The sequence below is a fragment of the Cololabis saira genome, chromosome 2 (genome assembly GCF_033807715.1).
Source record: "Cololabis saira isolate AMF1-May2022 chromosome 2, fColSai1.1, whole genome shotgun sequence".
In the NCBI taxonomy this organism is placed as follows: domain Eukaryota; kingdom Metazoa; phylum Chordata; class Actinopteri; order Beloniformes; family Belonidae; genus Cololabis; species Cololabis saira.
The window spans coordinates 51257462-51269554 of record NC_084588.1 but is presented as its reverse complement, the minus strand read 5'-3'; the positions used below and the strand labels follow the sequence as shown (position 1 = coordinate 51269554).

The window sequence follows — 12093 nt, the reverse complement described above, 5'->3', positions numbered from 1 at the left end:
ACAACACAACAACGTACATGTACGCCAACTCGTCCTCAAAAAGCTAAGCCTTTGGTTTCGGCTGCAAGGATGAGAACCAACAGTGTTTGTCAACTTACTTCATTTTCAGTTTTTGCAAACTGTGAAAACTAGAAGAGTGACTTCTTCCCCAGAACGCTGCACAATACAGGATGCGCCTGAATGCACCATTGCTGTACAGGAAGACAGAAGTGGCTGCATTTCCTGCTGAACTAATTGCTGCTCTTTATTGATTAAAGTTGCTTAATCAAACGTCCTCTAGACACAGGAGCCAACAGTTTCCCAGAAACCTGTAACTAACTTTACCAGCCTGTCACTTCCATCCCAATGATTCCAGCTGTATATTACCAGAGGTTTCAAGTAACGAAGTACAAATACTTTGTTACCTTACTTAAGTAGAAATTTTGGTTATCTATACTTCACTGGAGTAATTATTTTTCAGACGACTTTTTACTTTTTACTCCTTACATTTTAAAAACAGCCTCATTACTCTATTTCATTTCAGCCTTTAATAAAAACTATCCAGTTAAATTGCTCCATCCGGATAGAGTGAATTTGGTTGTGGTTGTTTCAGATGTTCTTGTCCAGTTTTGTTCTTACATCCGTTCCCTCAGATTCCTGCAACTAAACTTGGATGTACATTCCAATAAAGGTTAGGATAAATGATAACATGAACATGAAGTTTGACTTTTTGCACCATTACAATACTTATAGACAACTAGTCATCATATCTCCTGCTCTCTGAAACACATGTTAATGCTCAATAGTACACATATATGCTTCTTTAATATATTTATATTAACACATGTTAATGCTCAATAGTACACATATATGCTTCTTTAATATATTTGCATTATACTAAGATACATTCATTTTCAATGGCTTTTGTCCTTAATGGCTTTTTTCCCCCTTACATTACTTTTACTTTTATACTTTAAGTAGTTTTGAAACCAGTACTTTTATACTTTTACTTGAGTAAAAAACTTGAGTTGATACTTCAACTTCTACAGGAGTATTTTTAAACTCTAGTATCTATACTTCTACCTGAGTAATGAATGTGAATACTGAAGACACCTCTGTATATTTTTCTAAATGGGAAAAAAAGAGAAAGACATATATTTTTAAATTGTGTGAATCAATTCCCTGGAGTTATATCGTTCTGTCTTAGCGTTTACTATTTGAAAACGATCAAAGGAATGATTTTAAGCTCAACAACTGCAGATAATCATTTCTGCAGAGAGGTAATGGTCAACATGCTTTGATACACCAGGATTTATCCTCATTTCACCTCGGCTCTACTTATTCCAGCCCAGTTGGCGTGACTAATAGATGAACCATCAGCAGACGCGACGTCACCGGAGAGAGCGCCTCCGCCCTGACGCTGGATGTCCAGGTTACTAAGGCGAGGACGTTTCTTTAAGGCAGGGGTGTCAAATGTGCGGCCCGAGAGAGGTTTTCATGCGGCCCGCGAGAAGTTTCCAACGCAAAAAAACGAAATGTTAATTTACTAAAAAGGAAAGCATAAATAATTGCCTTGAATCGCAGCATATCCAATAATATATTTCTTCTACAAATCCATTGTTATTCCACAAATAGAGCAGTTTGACATTTTTTTTGTTTTCTAGAATGCATTTGCCGATTTTATTTATTTGTAGATGGTCGTTTATTTTTATTAACTGACTACTATTATATATTTTCGCAGGAAAAATAACACTGCTAAAAAAGATGATAGAAGATATTTATTCGGAGAATTTCAGTTTTGAATACGAGGATAGTGACAAAGTAAAACAGTTAAAAGAGAACAGTTAAAAGAGAAGTGCTGCCATGTTTTTATGGCATTAATCACATGCACTCAACACCAGGGGCGGGAGGGGGTCCCACATCACCCGCGTTCCCTCACCAGCCTGGGATAGGTGGGTCGGGATACCCGGGCCTGGCGTATGGAAGCATATGAGGGACTATATTCAAATTAAAATGCATTTGCGGAAATGCTTTTTCATTTTAAGAATGTGCCCGCATTATTTGAGTCAAAAATGAAATTGATAATATATAATCCGATTTGCATTTTAATTTTCGTATTCAACACTGCTTATTCTTGTACTTAATTCAAATTAAAAAGAAAAAGACGTTTGAGATTTAATTTTCAAATCATGCCTCAGCAAATAGTTCACAATATTCAATTTTAAATCTAAAATTTGAAAATTAAAATGCATTTGCAGAAATGCTTTTTCATTTTAAGAATGTAGCTGCATTATTTGAGTCAAAAATAAAATTGATAATATATAATCCGAATTGCATTTTAATTTTCGTATTCAACACTGCTCATTCTTGTACTTAATTAAAATTAAAAAGAAAAAGACGTTTGAGATTTAATTTTCAAATCATGCCTCAGCAAATAGTTCACAATATTCAATTTTAAATCTAAAATTTGAAAATTAAAATGCATTTGCAGAAATGCTTTTTCATTTTAAGAATGTAGCTGCATTATTTGAGTCAAAAATAAAATTGATAATATATAATCCGAATTGCATTTTAATTTTCGTATTCAACACTGCTCATTCTTGTACTTAATTCAAATTAAAAAGAAAAAGACGTTTGAGATTTAATTTTCAAATCATGCCTCAGCAAATAGTTCACAATATTCAATTTTAAATCTAAAATTTGAAAATTAAAATGCATTTGCAGAAATGCTTTTTCATTTTAAGAATGTAGCTGCATTATTTGAGTCAAAAATAAAATTGATAATATATAATCCAAATTGCATTTTAATTTTATTCTTTACGCTGCACATTTTATGTCATAATCAAAAAGAAAACAAAGAAGACATTGCTTTTTCTTTTTCATGCTCTGCCCGCAAAAAAGTGTACAATATTCAAAATGAATTCGCAATCCCAGCGGCGCAGGAGAGTGACGTCACGGCTTCTCCTGTTCTCCAGCTGCAGCCCAGAAACCCTGGAAAATGCTCACGTTTTTTAAGGTGACATCGTATTTTGCCGATTTCCCAAAGTCTGTTAGAAAAGGTCTGATTTCCTACAACTCTAACAGAGTTCTAGATGTCAACATGAGACACAGACAGCAGCGTTTCTCTACACGGAGCGCTGGTGCCGGGCTGACTCCTCCTATTCAGACACGTGTGTTTGTTTACAACCTATGGAGCACGAAATGCAAAGAGGAGCAACGTCGACCGACAAGGTACAGTAATATTACCGGATTTTGCCACAAAAATGACTTTACTAGCATTTTTGCTTGTTTTTAGCATAATGTTTGTATGTTGAGCATGTTATTTATTTATTCCAGCTTTGTACATAGACGAGTTGCATCAAGTCCAGGCAAGGGACACGCAGACATTCTACCCCTGTCGTTGTCCAGCGTGACAGTCTGACCGTCAACGGTATTTTTTCATACAGTAAAGTTGTCACTTCTCAAAAGTACACTTCATTGCATGGTCAGATGTGATTATTATTGTTTTCTGAATTTGGAGAGCAGAGTTTGGCATACAGGCATACCACTGACTGAGGAGCCAGAAAATGTTTTAGAGTCCAGGTAAATTTTTATGGCTAAATATTTACTCTAATCTAAATTGTATGTTTTGGTCCTGGTTATAGCATGCATTTCCTGAAAATGACTGCTGAGGAGCAGCATGAGTCTCCAGATGAGGAGGAGATCAATTATTTGAGAAAAACAATGTAAGTGAATGTTTGTGAGTCTTTTTGTCTTGTTTTGTTTTACTCGTGTGTAATTGGCAAAGTATTCAAGGCACTTGCAATGTCAATGTCAATGTCAATTTTATTTATAAAGCACATTTAAAAACGACCGAGGTCGACCAAAGTGCTGTACAGCATACAAGAAAATAAAACAATACCAAAAGAAAAACACAGTACACAGTGTAGAAACAATAAAATCACTAACATACTAAAATGATCAATAAAATAGTAATAAAAAACATAACAGTACACATACAGTGCACAATCACTTCACACAGATGTGGGGAACTAAGTTGTCACACACTAAAAGCCAAAGAAAATAAATAAGTTTTCAAAGAAGACTTAAAAACCACTAGGGTCTGGGCAGATCTAACATTTAGTGGCAAACTATTCCACAGCTTAGGGCCGGCCACCGCAAAAGCTCGGTCACCTCTAGTTTTGAGCCTAGATTTCAGGTACGCTTCATTTTGTGGTTGATTCAAAATTAAATGTACCTGCGAATGCCTTGAATTGTTTGCCAGAATTCAGCACACAGTTGAGTGCATTGTCTCCTATTTATTTTACTGGTATGTAATTCCATTCTTATGTGTTTATGTATGCTCATCGATGATCCTGGTCAGAGGTTCAGGAAAAGGAGACGGCTCTGATGAGGAATATATTCCTCACCTTTGTTTATGGTATGCTTTACTTATTGGTTGTATATCAAGTATTTAGAAAATGTATAAAAGTACATATGTATTATGATATATACATATCATATACATATACTGTAATATGTATAGTACAGATTTTATTTGAAATGATAAAATACTATTAACACTATATGATATAAAAGTGAGTAATGTGACAGTAACAGAGCTGTTGTTTTTTTCTCAACTAACAGGACAACTTCAGACTTCGAGAACTTCCAAAATCACATCCTGATGTTTGCAGGAAAGCATTTTGGCTTTAGCCCACCTGTATACACAGCTCAGACATTGCTTGTAACACTTGGTTACAACCACCGCCTCCCTGCACGAAACCGTGATGGGACACAAGATGTAAGTTGTTGGGGTTTTTTATATCATAGTTGTCTGACACCCCAATAGATTCTTAGCACTGTTACCATATCTCGTTATGAAATCGTTTTAAATTATGTTGTTGTTTTTTCTCAAGTTACCGATGGTTCTACAATAAAAACTTGAAGAGCTGGAGTGTGTATACCGGTACCCTGAAAGAGAAAAAGGACTATGGCTACTGTACATCCCTGAACTACAGAAGGCCACTCTTTCAAAGAGGCTTCAGAGTGGAAAGGGCCTTCCCAGGAGACAGTCTGAGGCCTGGAGATCCAAGGCCCCTGGGTCTGCTGCCATATCACAGCCACCTCTTACACATGGACTGGTAAAAACTAAGGTGTCACGTGGAGATACAGGTCCTCGTGATGACAGCTAAAACTTTGATTGCCTGTTGTTATATCTGTCTCAATACTCGGGAGCAAAGCTCCAGGATTTCAGGACAGAGTAAAATAATTCACTGACATAATTTCTTGTTCATGTCTTGTCACAATCCCTAAATAAATGTAGCTGTAATTGCAAATGATCTGATTATCATAACCTATTTTCTCATAACTTCTCACTTGAATCAAAATCTCTGGGAGATTCTCTGCATTTGGTGTTTTTCACAATGAATATAATTCGGAATCGGAAAGATATATATATTTTTTATTCTGTAAACAAGGACAGAACTCAACATTTCTGACTTGTACATAATAAAATGTATAAAAATAAAAACTATTTACATTGAAAGTGTAACCCAGCTAAACACTGTTATTCACACCAGCCAGTGCAAAAAAAAATACGGTGTACTGGTTGTTTGGAAGATTACAGATAGGTTTCCTGACCCAAACTACACAGCTTGGGATGACAACCTGATTTCCTTCCGCATGCCGCAACTCTCAGCTCCACTCCAGGCTTCTGGTGGTCATCGTGGCGAAGATGTTGTTCCAGGCAGCCCGGGCCGGCCACAAAACCCCCTCTTCTAAAATAAAATACTGCATGTGTGCCATATGATTACTTATGCAGAGCTTCTCCAGGTCTGTGGGCATGTCCCTGCAGTTTGTGCAGATGCACCAGTGCAGCTGGGGTTCATCTGGACCACCTGGACTTGGACGCTCAAGTAACGCCATCACATCAAACACCAGGCCTGGCAGTCTGGTCACGACCTGCCCCAGAAAGGTTTTCATCTGTGGAGGAGTCAGGGCTGTGAGGTTATCCTACACATAAAGCATTTATTTGATATTTTATGTTATTGTACGAGATTGCATTACGAGATTTCCTGGATGACATGAGTTATCTAACCCAGCTAACAAATAAATAAATGTTACGCCAGAGAGTTGCCTTTGTAATTGTCTTTCCACAGCCAAACCTTATTTTTTGACCCTTAGAAACACGTTTACCTGCAAGTAATAAATTACCCTCTCGATTGTAAATGCAGTGATGTAAGTTAGATGTGATCTGCACACATCAAGCCAACATTTCTTTATAAAATAACATGCTCAACATGCAAACATTATGCTAAAAACAAGCGAAAATGCTAGTAAAGTCATTTTTGTGGCAAAATCCGGTAATATTACTGTACCTTGTCGGTCGACGTTGCTCCTCTTTGCATTTCGTGCTCCATAGGTTGTAAACAAACACACGTGTCTGAATAGGAGGAGTCAGCCCGGCACCAGCGCTCCGTGTAGAGAAACGCTGCTGTCTGTGTCTCATGTTGACATCTAGAACTCTGTTAGAGTTGTAGGAAATCAGACCTTTTCTAACAGACTTTGGGAAATCGGCAAAATACGATGTCACCTTAAAAAACGTGAGCATTTTCCAGGGTTTCTGGGCTGCAGCTGGAGAACAGGAGAAGCCGTGACGTCACTCTCCTGCGCCGCTGGGATTGCGAATTCATTTTGAATATTGTACACTTTTTTGCGGGCAGAGCATGAAAAAGAAAAAGCAATGTCTTCTTTGTTTTCTTTTTGATTATGACATAAAATGTGCAGCGTAAAGAATAAAATTAAAATGCAATTTGGATTATATATTATCAATTTTATTTTTGACTCAAATAATGCAGCTACATTCTTAAAATGAAAAAGCATTTCTGCAAATGCATTTTAATTTTCAAATTTTAGATTTAAAATTGAATATTGTGAACTATTTGCTGAGGCATGATTTGAAAATTAAATCTCAAACGTCTTTTTCTTTTTAATTTGAATTAAGTACAAGAATGAGCAGTGTTGAATACGAAAATTAAAATGCAATTCGGATTATATATTATCAATTTTATTTTTGACTCAAATAATGCAGCTACATTCTTAAAATGAAAAAGCATTTCTGCAAATGCATTTTAATTTTCAAATTTTAGATTTAAAATTGAATATTGTGAACTATTTGCTGAGGCATGATTTGAAAATTAAATCTCAAACGTCTTTTTCTTTTTAATTTTAATTAAGTACAAGAATGAGCAGTGTTGAATACGAAAATTAAAATGCAATTCGGATTATATATTATCAATTTTATTTTTGACTCAAATAATGCAGCTACATTCTTAAAATGAAAAAGCATTTCTGCAAATGCATTTTAATTTTCAAATTTTAGATTTAAAATTGAATATTGTGAACTATTTGCTGAGGCATGATTTGAAAATTAAATCTCAAACGTCTTTTTCTTTTTAATTTGAATTAAGTACAAGAATAAGCAGTGTTGAATACGAAAATTAAAATGCAAATCGGATTATATATTATCAATTTCATTTTTGACTCAAATAATGCGGGCACATTCTTAAAATGAAAAAGCATTTCCGCAAATGCATTTTAATTTGAATATAGTCCCTCATATGCTTCCATACTGGCGGGGCTCGCCGTGCAGCCTGGGGTGCCTTCTGGCGGTGCTGGACCATGGATCTATAATAATAACTGGATCGGACGTCAAAAATGGCCGCCCATTCATTTCAATGCATTCTGCTCAGCCAGCGCATCCGCCGAAAAAATCTCTGACTTCCGGGTTTACTTCCGCATACAGCGGCCCATAGAGCATGCGCAGTTGAGTCACCTCCCATGATGCTCTGGGGCCTCCCATCATGCCCCGGGGCAATGACGCGAATATTAATATAATATGTATTAATATAATATATTAATTAATGTATATTATTACATCTATAGCATTACATATATTATTAATGTATTAATATAATATAAATATATAATATATATTAATATAAAACATCCGTGGAATGCACGGACACGGCTGTGACGTCAGCCGTGACGTCACGCCCAGAAAGAGACTTTTCTTTTACTTTTCTGGCCGTTATAAAACATTTTTGACGGATATAAAGTCCATGACTTAAAAATATAGAATACAAAGATTAGTAATTGCCGGGGATTACAGCTGGAGGTGTCCTGTGAACAGTTTTAGAGGCTTCTCTTTTACTATTGCGGTCTATGGGAAAAAAGCTTTCTGGGCCGCATGGGATTTTTGGTTGCAGTACCGCGGTTGGCCACTGGAAGAAATCGGCGCGCCTTCTGACTGCCAGACCCGGGGGCTGTGCTGGACCCCTCCGGGGAGGGGGAAACGGTGCGTGATTGTGTGTCTGTGTCGGTGAGAATGCGGTATGGAAGGGTCCTACCATGGAGGATTTGAGCCTCCATTGGCAGGACAACTACATTTAATAATTTATCAATATTATATTATACAAAGATGGTTATTATTATTATTATTATTAGTATTATTATTATGTATAGTATATCATATTATTATTAGTATAGATATCGGATAGTTGAATGGATGAATGAATGGGATGCCTGGGTCTTGGGCCCTTCCTGGATTGGCAGTGGATGTCGTCACCCCCCCCCCCCCAAAAAATAAAAAATAAAATCACTGGGTTTGTATGTGTATATTTATGTATGTGTACACATATGTATGCGTATATATATGTGTATATATTAAATATAGTAATAATGCACATATATATATACTTTTGGTTTCTACCGTCATGGTATCAATCATTAATATGTGTGCAGACAAGGGAAAAAAAAAAAAAAAGAGAAGTGCTGACTTTTTCGGCACACCAATTTTTAAAAATAAATACACTTAATTGTACTGGAAAAATCTCTAAATCAGAAAGAAACGTAATGTAATAAAGATTTTGTTTTTAATTAAATTTCCTATAAAAAAGCGAAATATAACAAAAAAACATACTTGTTTCTGTTTATCTTTGTAAAATGATATTAAAAGTATTTTACATAATTTGAAAAAAAACGAGAAATTTCACGAAAAGATCCTGAAGAAATATATTTTACATAATTAGAGTGTAAACAAAGTGCATATTTCCTTTAAAATTAACTAAACTGATATTGGATTAGATAACAATAGTAAAAAAAAAGAATTAGGAAAAAAAAAATTTGCACCATTTTTGTTATTTTGAGCCCACGAGAAAAAAATTGGTCAAATCCGGCCCGGCCAAGCAAAAAGAGTTTGACACCCGTGGTTTAAGGCCATCCTTAATGTGTTTTGAGCATTGATAAGAGTTGGATTTACTACAAGACTCTCCTGATATCTTCCACGGCTCATTCCGCCGCCACATAAATTTATCTGAGTGAACATGAGTCATGATTATCTGCCGATATTTATAGCTGAAGCAAATCATTTATCAGCCGGACGAGCCTCACGGTACGGATGTCAGAGGATTTCACGTAAAAGAGACAACGTAGCACGAGCGTGTGACTCACAGCCGAGCGAAAAGGACTAAAAGTTTAATGTTTCACCTTAAGATAAAGCCCTCGGAATACGCTTCAAGGATAAACAAACCTAGACACGTTCTAATTCAACTATGTACATATTATATGTGACGTATTAAGGCTCGACGCCATCATCTTATATTTATGTAGAGAATTATTTCACAGTTGGGCCCACAAACATGATGCTTAAAGCATCGGTGCTCGTGTGCAAATGTTGTTGTAAATGAAAGAAAAAGAAGAAAAGAGGAACATGGTCCAGCTGCTGGAGGAGAAGAATCTTTAATCTGAAGCTGGGGCGACATATGTTTGTTAAGGTAAATCTTTTCTGACTTTCAGGAAATAAGGCAGACTGCTGTGATAAATAATGTTCTTTATCCTGTAGAAGTTTCTCTTACGCTGTTATTATATATTTACACGTTTCATCATCTACTATCATTCATGCGTCACATTCTAGTCTAGTCCTAATTCTCCTATCCTTCTTTCCTCCTGCTCTCTCCTTCCTTCGTTTCTCCCTTCCTTCCTTTCACCCTTCCTTCCTTCCTTCCTTCCTGTCTCCCTTCCTCCCTTCTTCCCTCCCTTCCTTCCTTCCTTCCTTCCTTCCTTCCTTCCTTCCTTCCTTCCTTCCTTCCTTCCTTCCTTCCTTCCTTCCTTCCTCCCTTCTTTCCTTCCTTCCTTCCTGTCTCCCTTCCTTCCTTCCTTCCTTCCTTCCTTCCTTCCTTCCTTCCTTCCTTCCTTCCTTCCTTCCTTCCTTCCTTCCTTCCTTCCTTCCTTCCTTCCTTCCTTCCTTCCTTCCTTCCTCCCTTCCTTCCTTCTTTCCTCCCTTCTTTCCTTCCTTCCTTCCTGTCTCCCTTCCTTCCTTCCTTCCTTCCTTCCTTCCTTCCTTCCTTCCTTCTTTCCTTCCTTCTTTTCTCCCTTCCTTCCTTCTTCCCTTCCTTCCTTCTTTTCTCCCTTCCTTCCTTCCTTCCTTCTTTCCTCCCTTCCTTCCTTCTTTCCTCCCTTCTTTCCTTCCTTCCTTCCTGTCTCCCTTCCTTCCTTCCTTCCTTCCTTCCTTCCTTCCTTCCTTCCTTCCTTCCTTCCTTCCTTCCTTCCTTCCTTCCTTCCTTCCTTCCTTCCTTCCTTCCTTCCTTTTTTCCTCCCTTCCTTCCTTCCTTCCTTCCTTCCTTCCTTCCTTTCTCCCTTCTTTCCTTCCTTCCTTCTTTCCTCCCTTCCTTCTTTCCTCCCTTCATTCCTTCTTTTTCCCCTTCCTTCCTTCTTTCCTTCTTTCCTCCCTTCTTCCCTTCTTTCCTTCCTTCCTTCTTTTCTCCCTTCTTTCCTTCCTTCCTTCTTTTCTCCCTCCCTTCCTTCCTCCCTTCTTTCCTCCCTTCTTCCCTTCCTCCTTCCTTGACCTGAACACAGCACCAGGGTTAGTGTAACTTTTGTCCTCCCGGATCACGTGTTGGTTTAATGTTTGGACAGTTTGTTGGTTTCGTATTTATGTGTCAGAAGGACATTGGTTTTTCTTTCGTAAATGAAAGAAAAAGAAGAAGAGAGGAACACGGTCCAACTGCTGGAGGAGAAGCTCATCTTTGATTTGAATGTTTCCCGTTTCCCCGGTCGACAAACACAAGGTCGTCGTCCCCCTCTTCAGATACCGGTGGGCGGGACTGAACCGGAGCAGGCCGTAAACAATAATGATTTAATAACGACGCGAGCCCACCTCGTTTCCACGGCCCTTCTGACAAAGACACAATTACTTTCAGTAAAAGAAAGAGCACCGGAGATGTCCTTTCCTGTAATCACTCCGGTTCTTGCCGGTGATGGATTCGTGGGGAGGGCGGGCGTATTTCATGAGAGAAAAGAACCTTAACGTTTTCATACAATTACTGTTATCGGGAGACGTTGCACGTGAGCTTTTATGTAGCGTCGCTATCACAGCAGACGTGCAACAGACCATTCACCTGCAGAGACTCCGTCATCCACCACGTCTTTCTGTCCTTCATTACAGGCACGTGTTCTAGTGCCAGAATCTCAAAAATGCCTTTAATGTCTCCAGATTTGCAGTAGAGATACTTAAAATCACTGTCAAACTTGCTTTGACCTTTGTGATCCAGCCTTTTAACGCTTTAATAGACGGTAGGAAAACTAATTGCTGGATCGTCCTTTCTGCACGTGCTCTCATCCGTCCAACATGCCAAACTGATGCATTTCTACAGATGAATGAGTTGTGTCTATATTCATTAATTAATATTTGGGTGACTGAAGTCTGAACTCATGAAGCCACAACACCGGTGTGTAACTTAAAGGTATAGTCCCTGATTTTGGAGAGCTAGCAAGATTTGAAAGCGGCACCTCCTCTAAGCCCCGCCCCCTCCTCTAAGCCCCGCCCCCTCCCGTCAGCGCTCCGTCCAAAGCCACGCCCCCACAAACTTTGGGGAACGTGCATTTGTAGGAGTCCAGTTTTCCAGGACATTTTGGACAGCACATTTTCAAAAAAACTACCCCATGTCTCATTCACCTGTAAGCGAGGCCGGTTTTAGGTGGGGGGGGGGGCAGGAGGGGGCTGTGCCCACCCAAACGTGCGTCCTGCCCACCCAATCAAAGTTATGGGGAACTTATTTTTTTATAATTTTATTT

General features: G+C 38.2%; 1 long non-coding RNA gene across 1 annotated transcript; it reads left to right on the top strand.

The window, feature by feature from the left end:
* Positions 1-2793: 2793 nt before the first annotated feature.
* On the top strand, positions 2794-4713 carry LOC133464860 (uncharacterized). The gene is made up of 5 exons (XR_009784499.1): positions 2794-3210; positions 3316-3409; positions 3624-3704; positions 4343-4399; positions 4606-4713. It is a non-coding gene; the product is annotated as an uncharacterized LOC133464860 (long non-coding RNA).
* The last annotated feature ends 7380 nt before the right edge of the window (positions 4714-12093 follow it).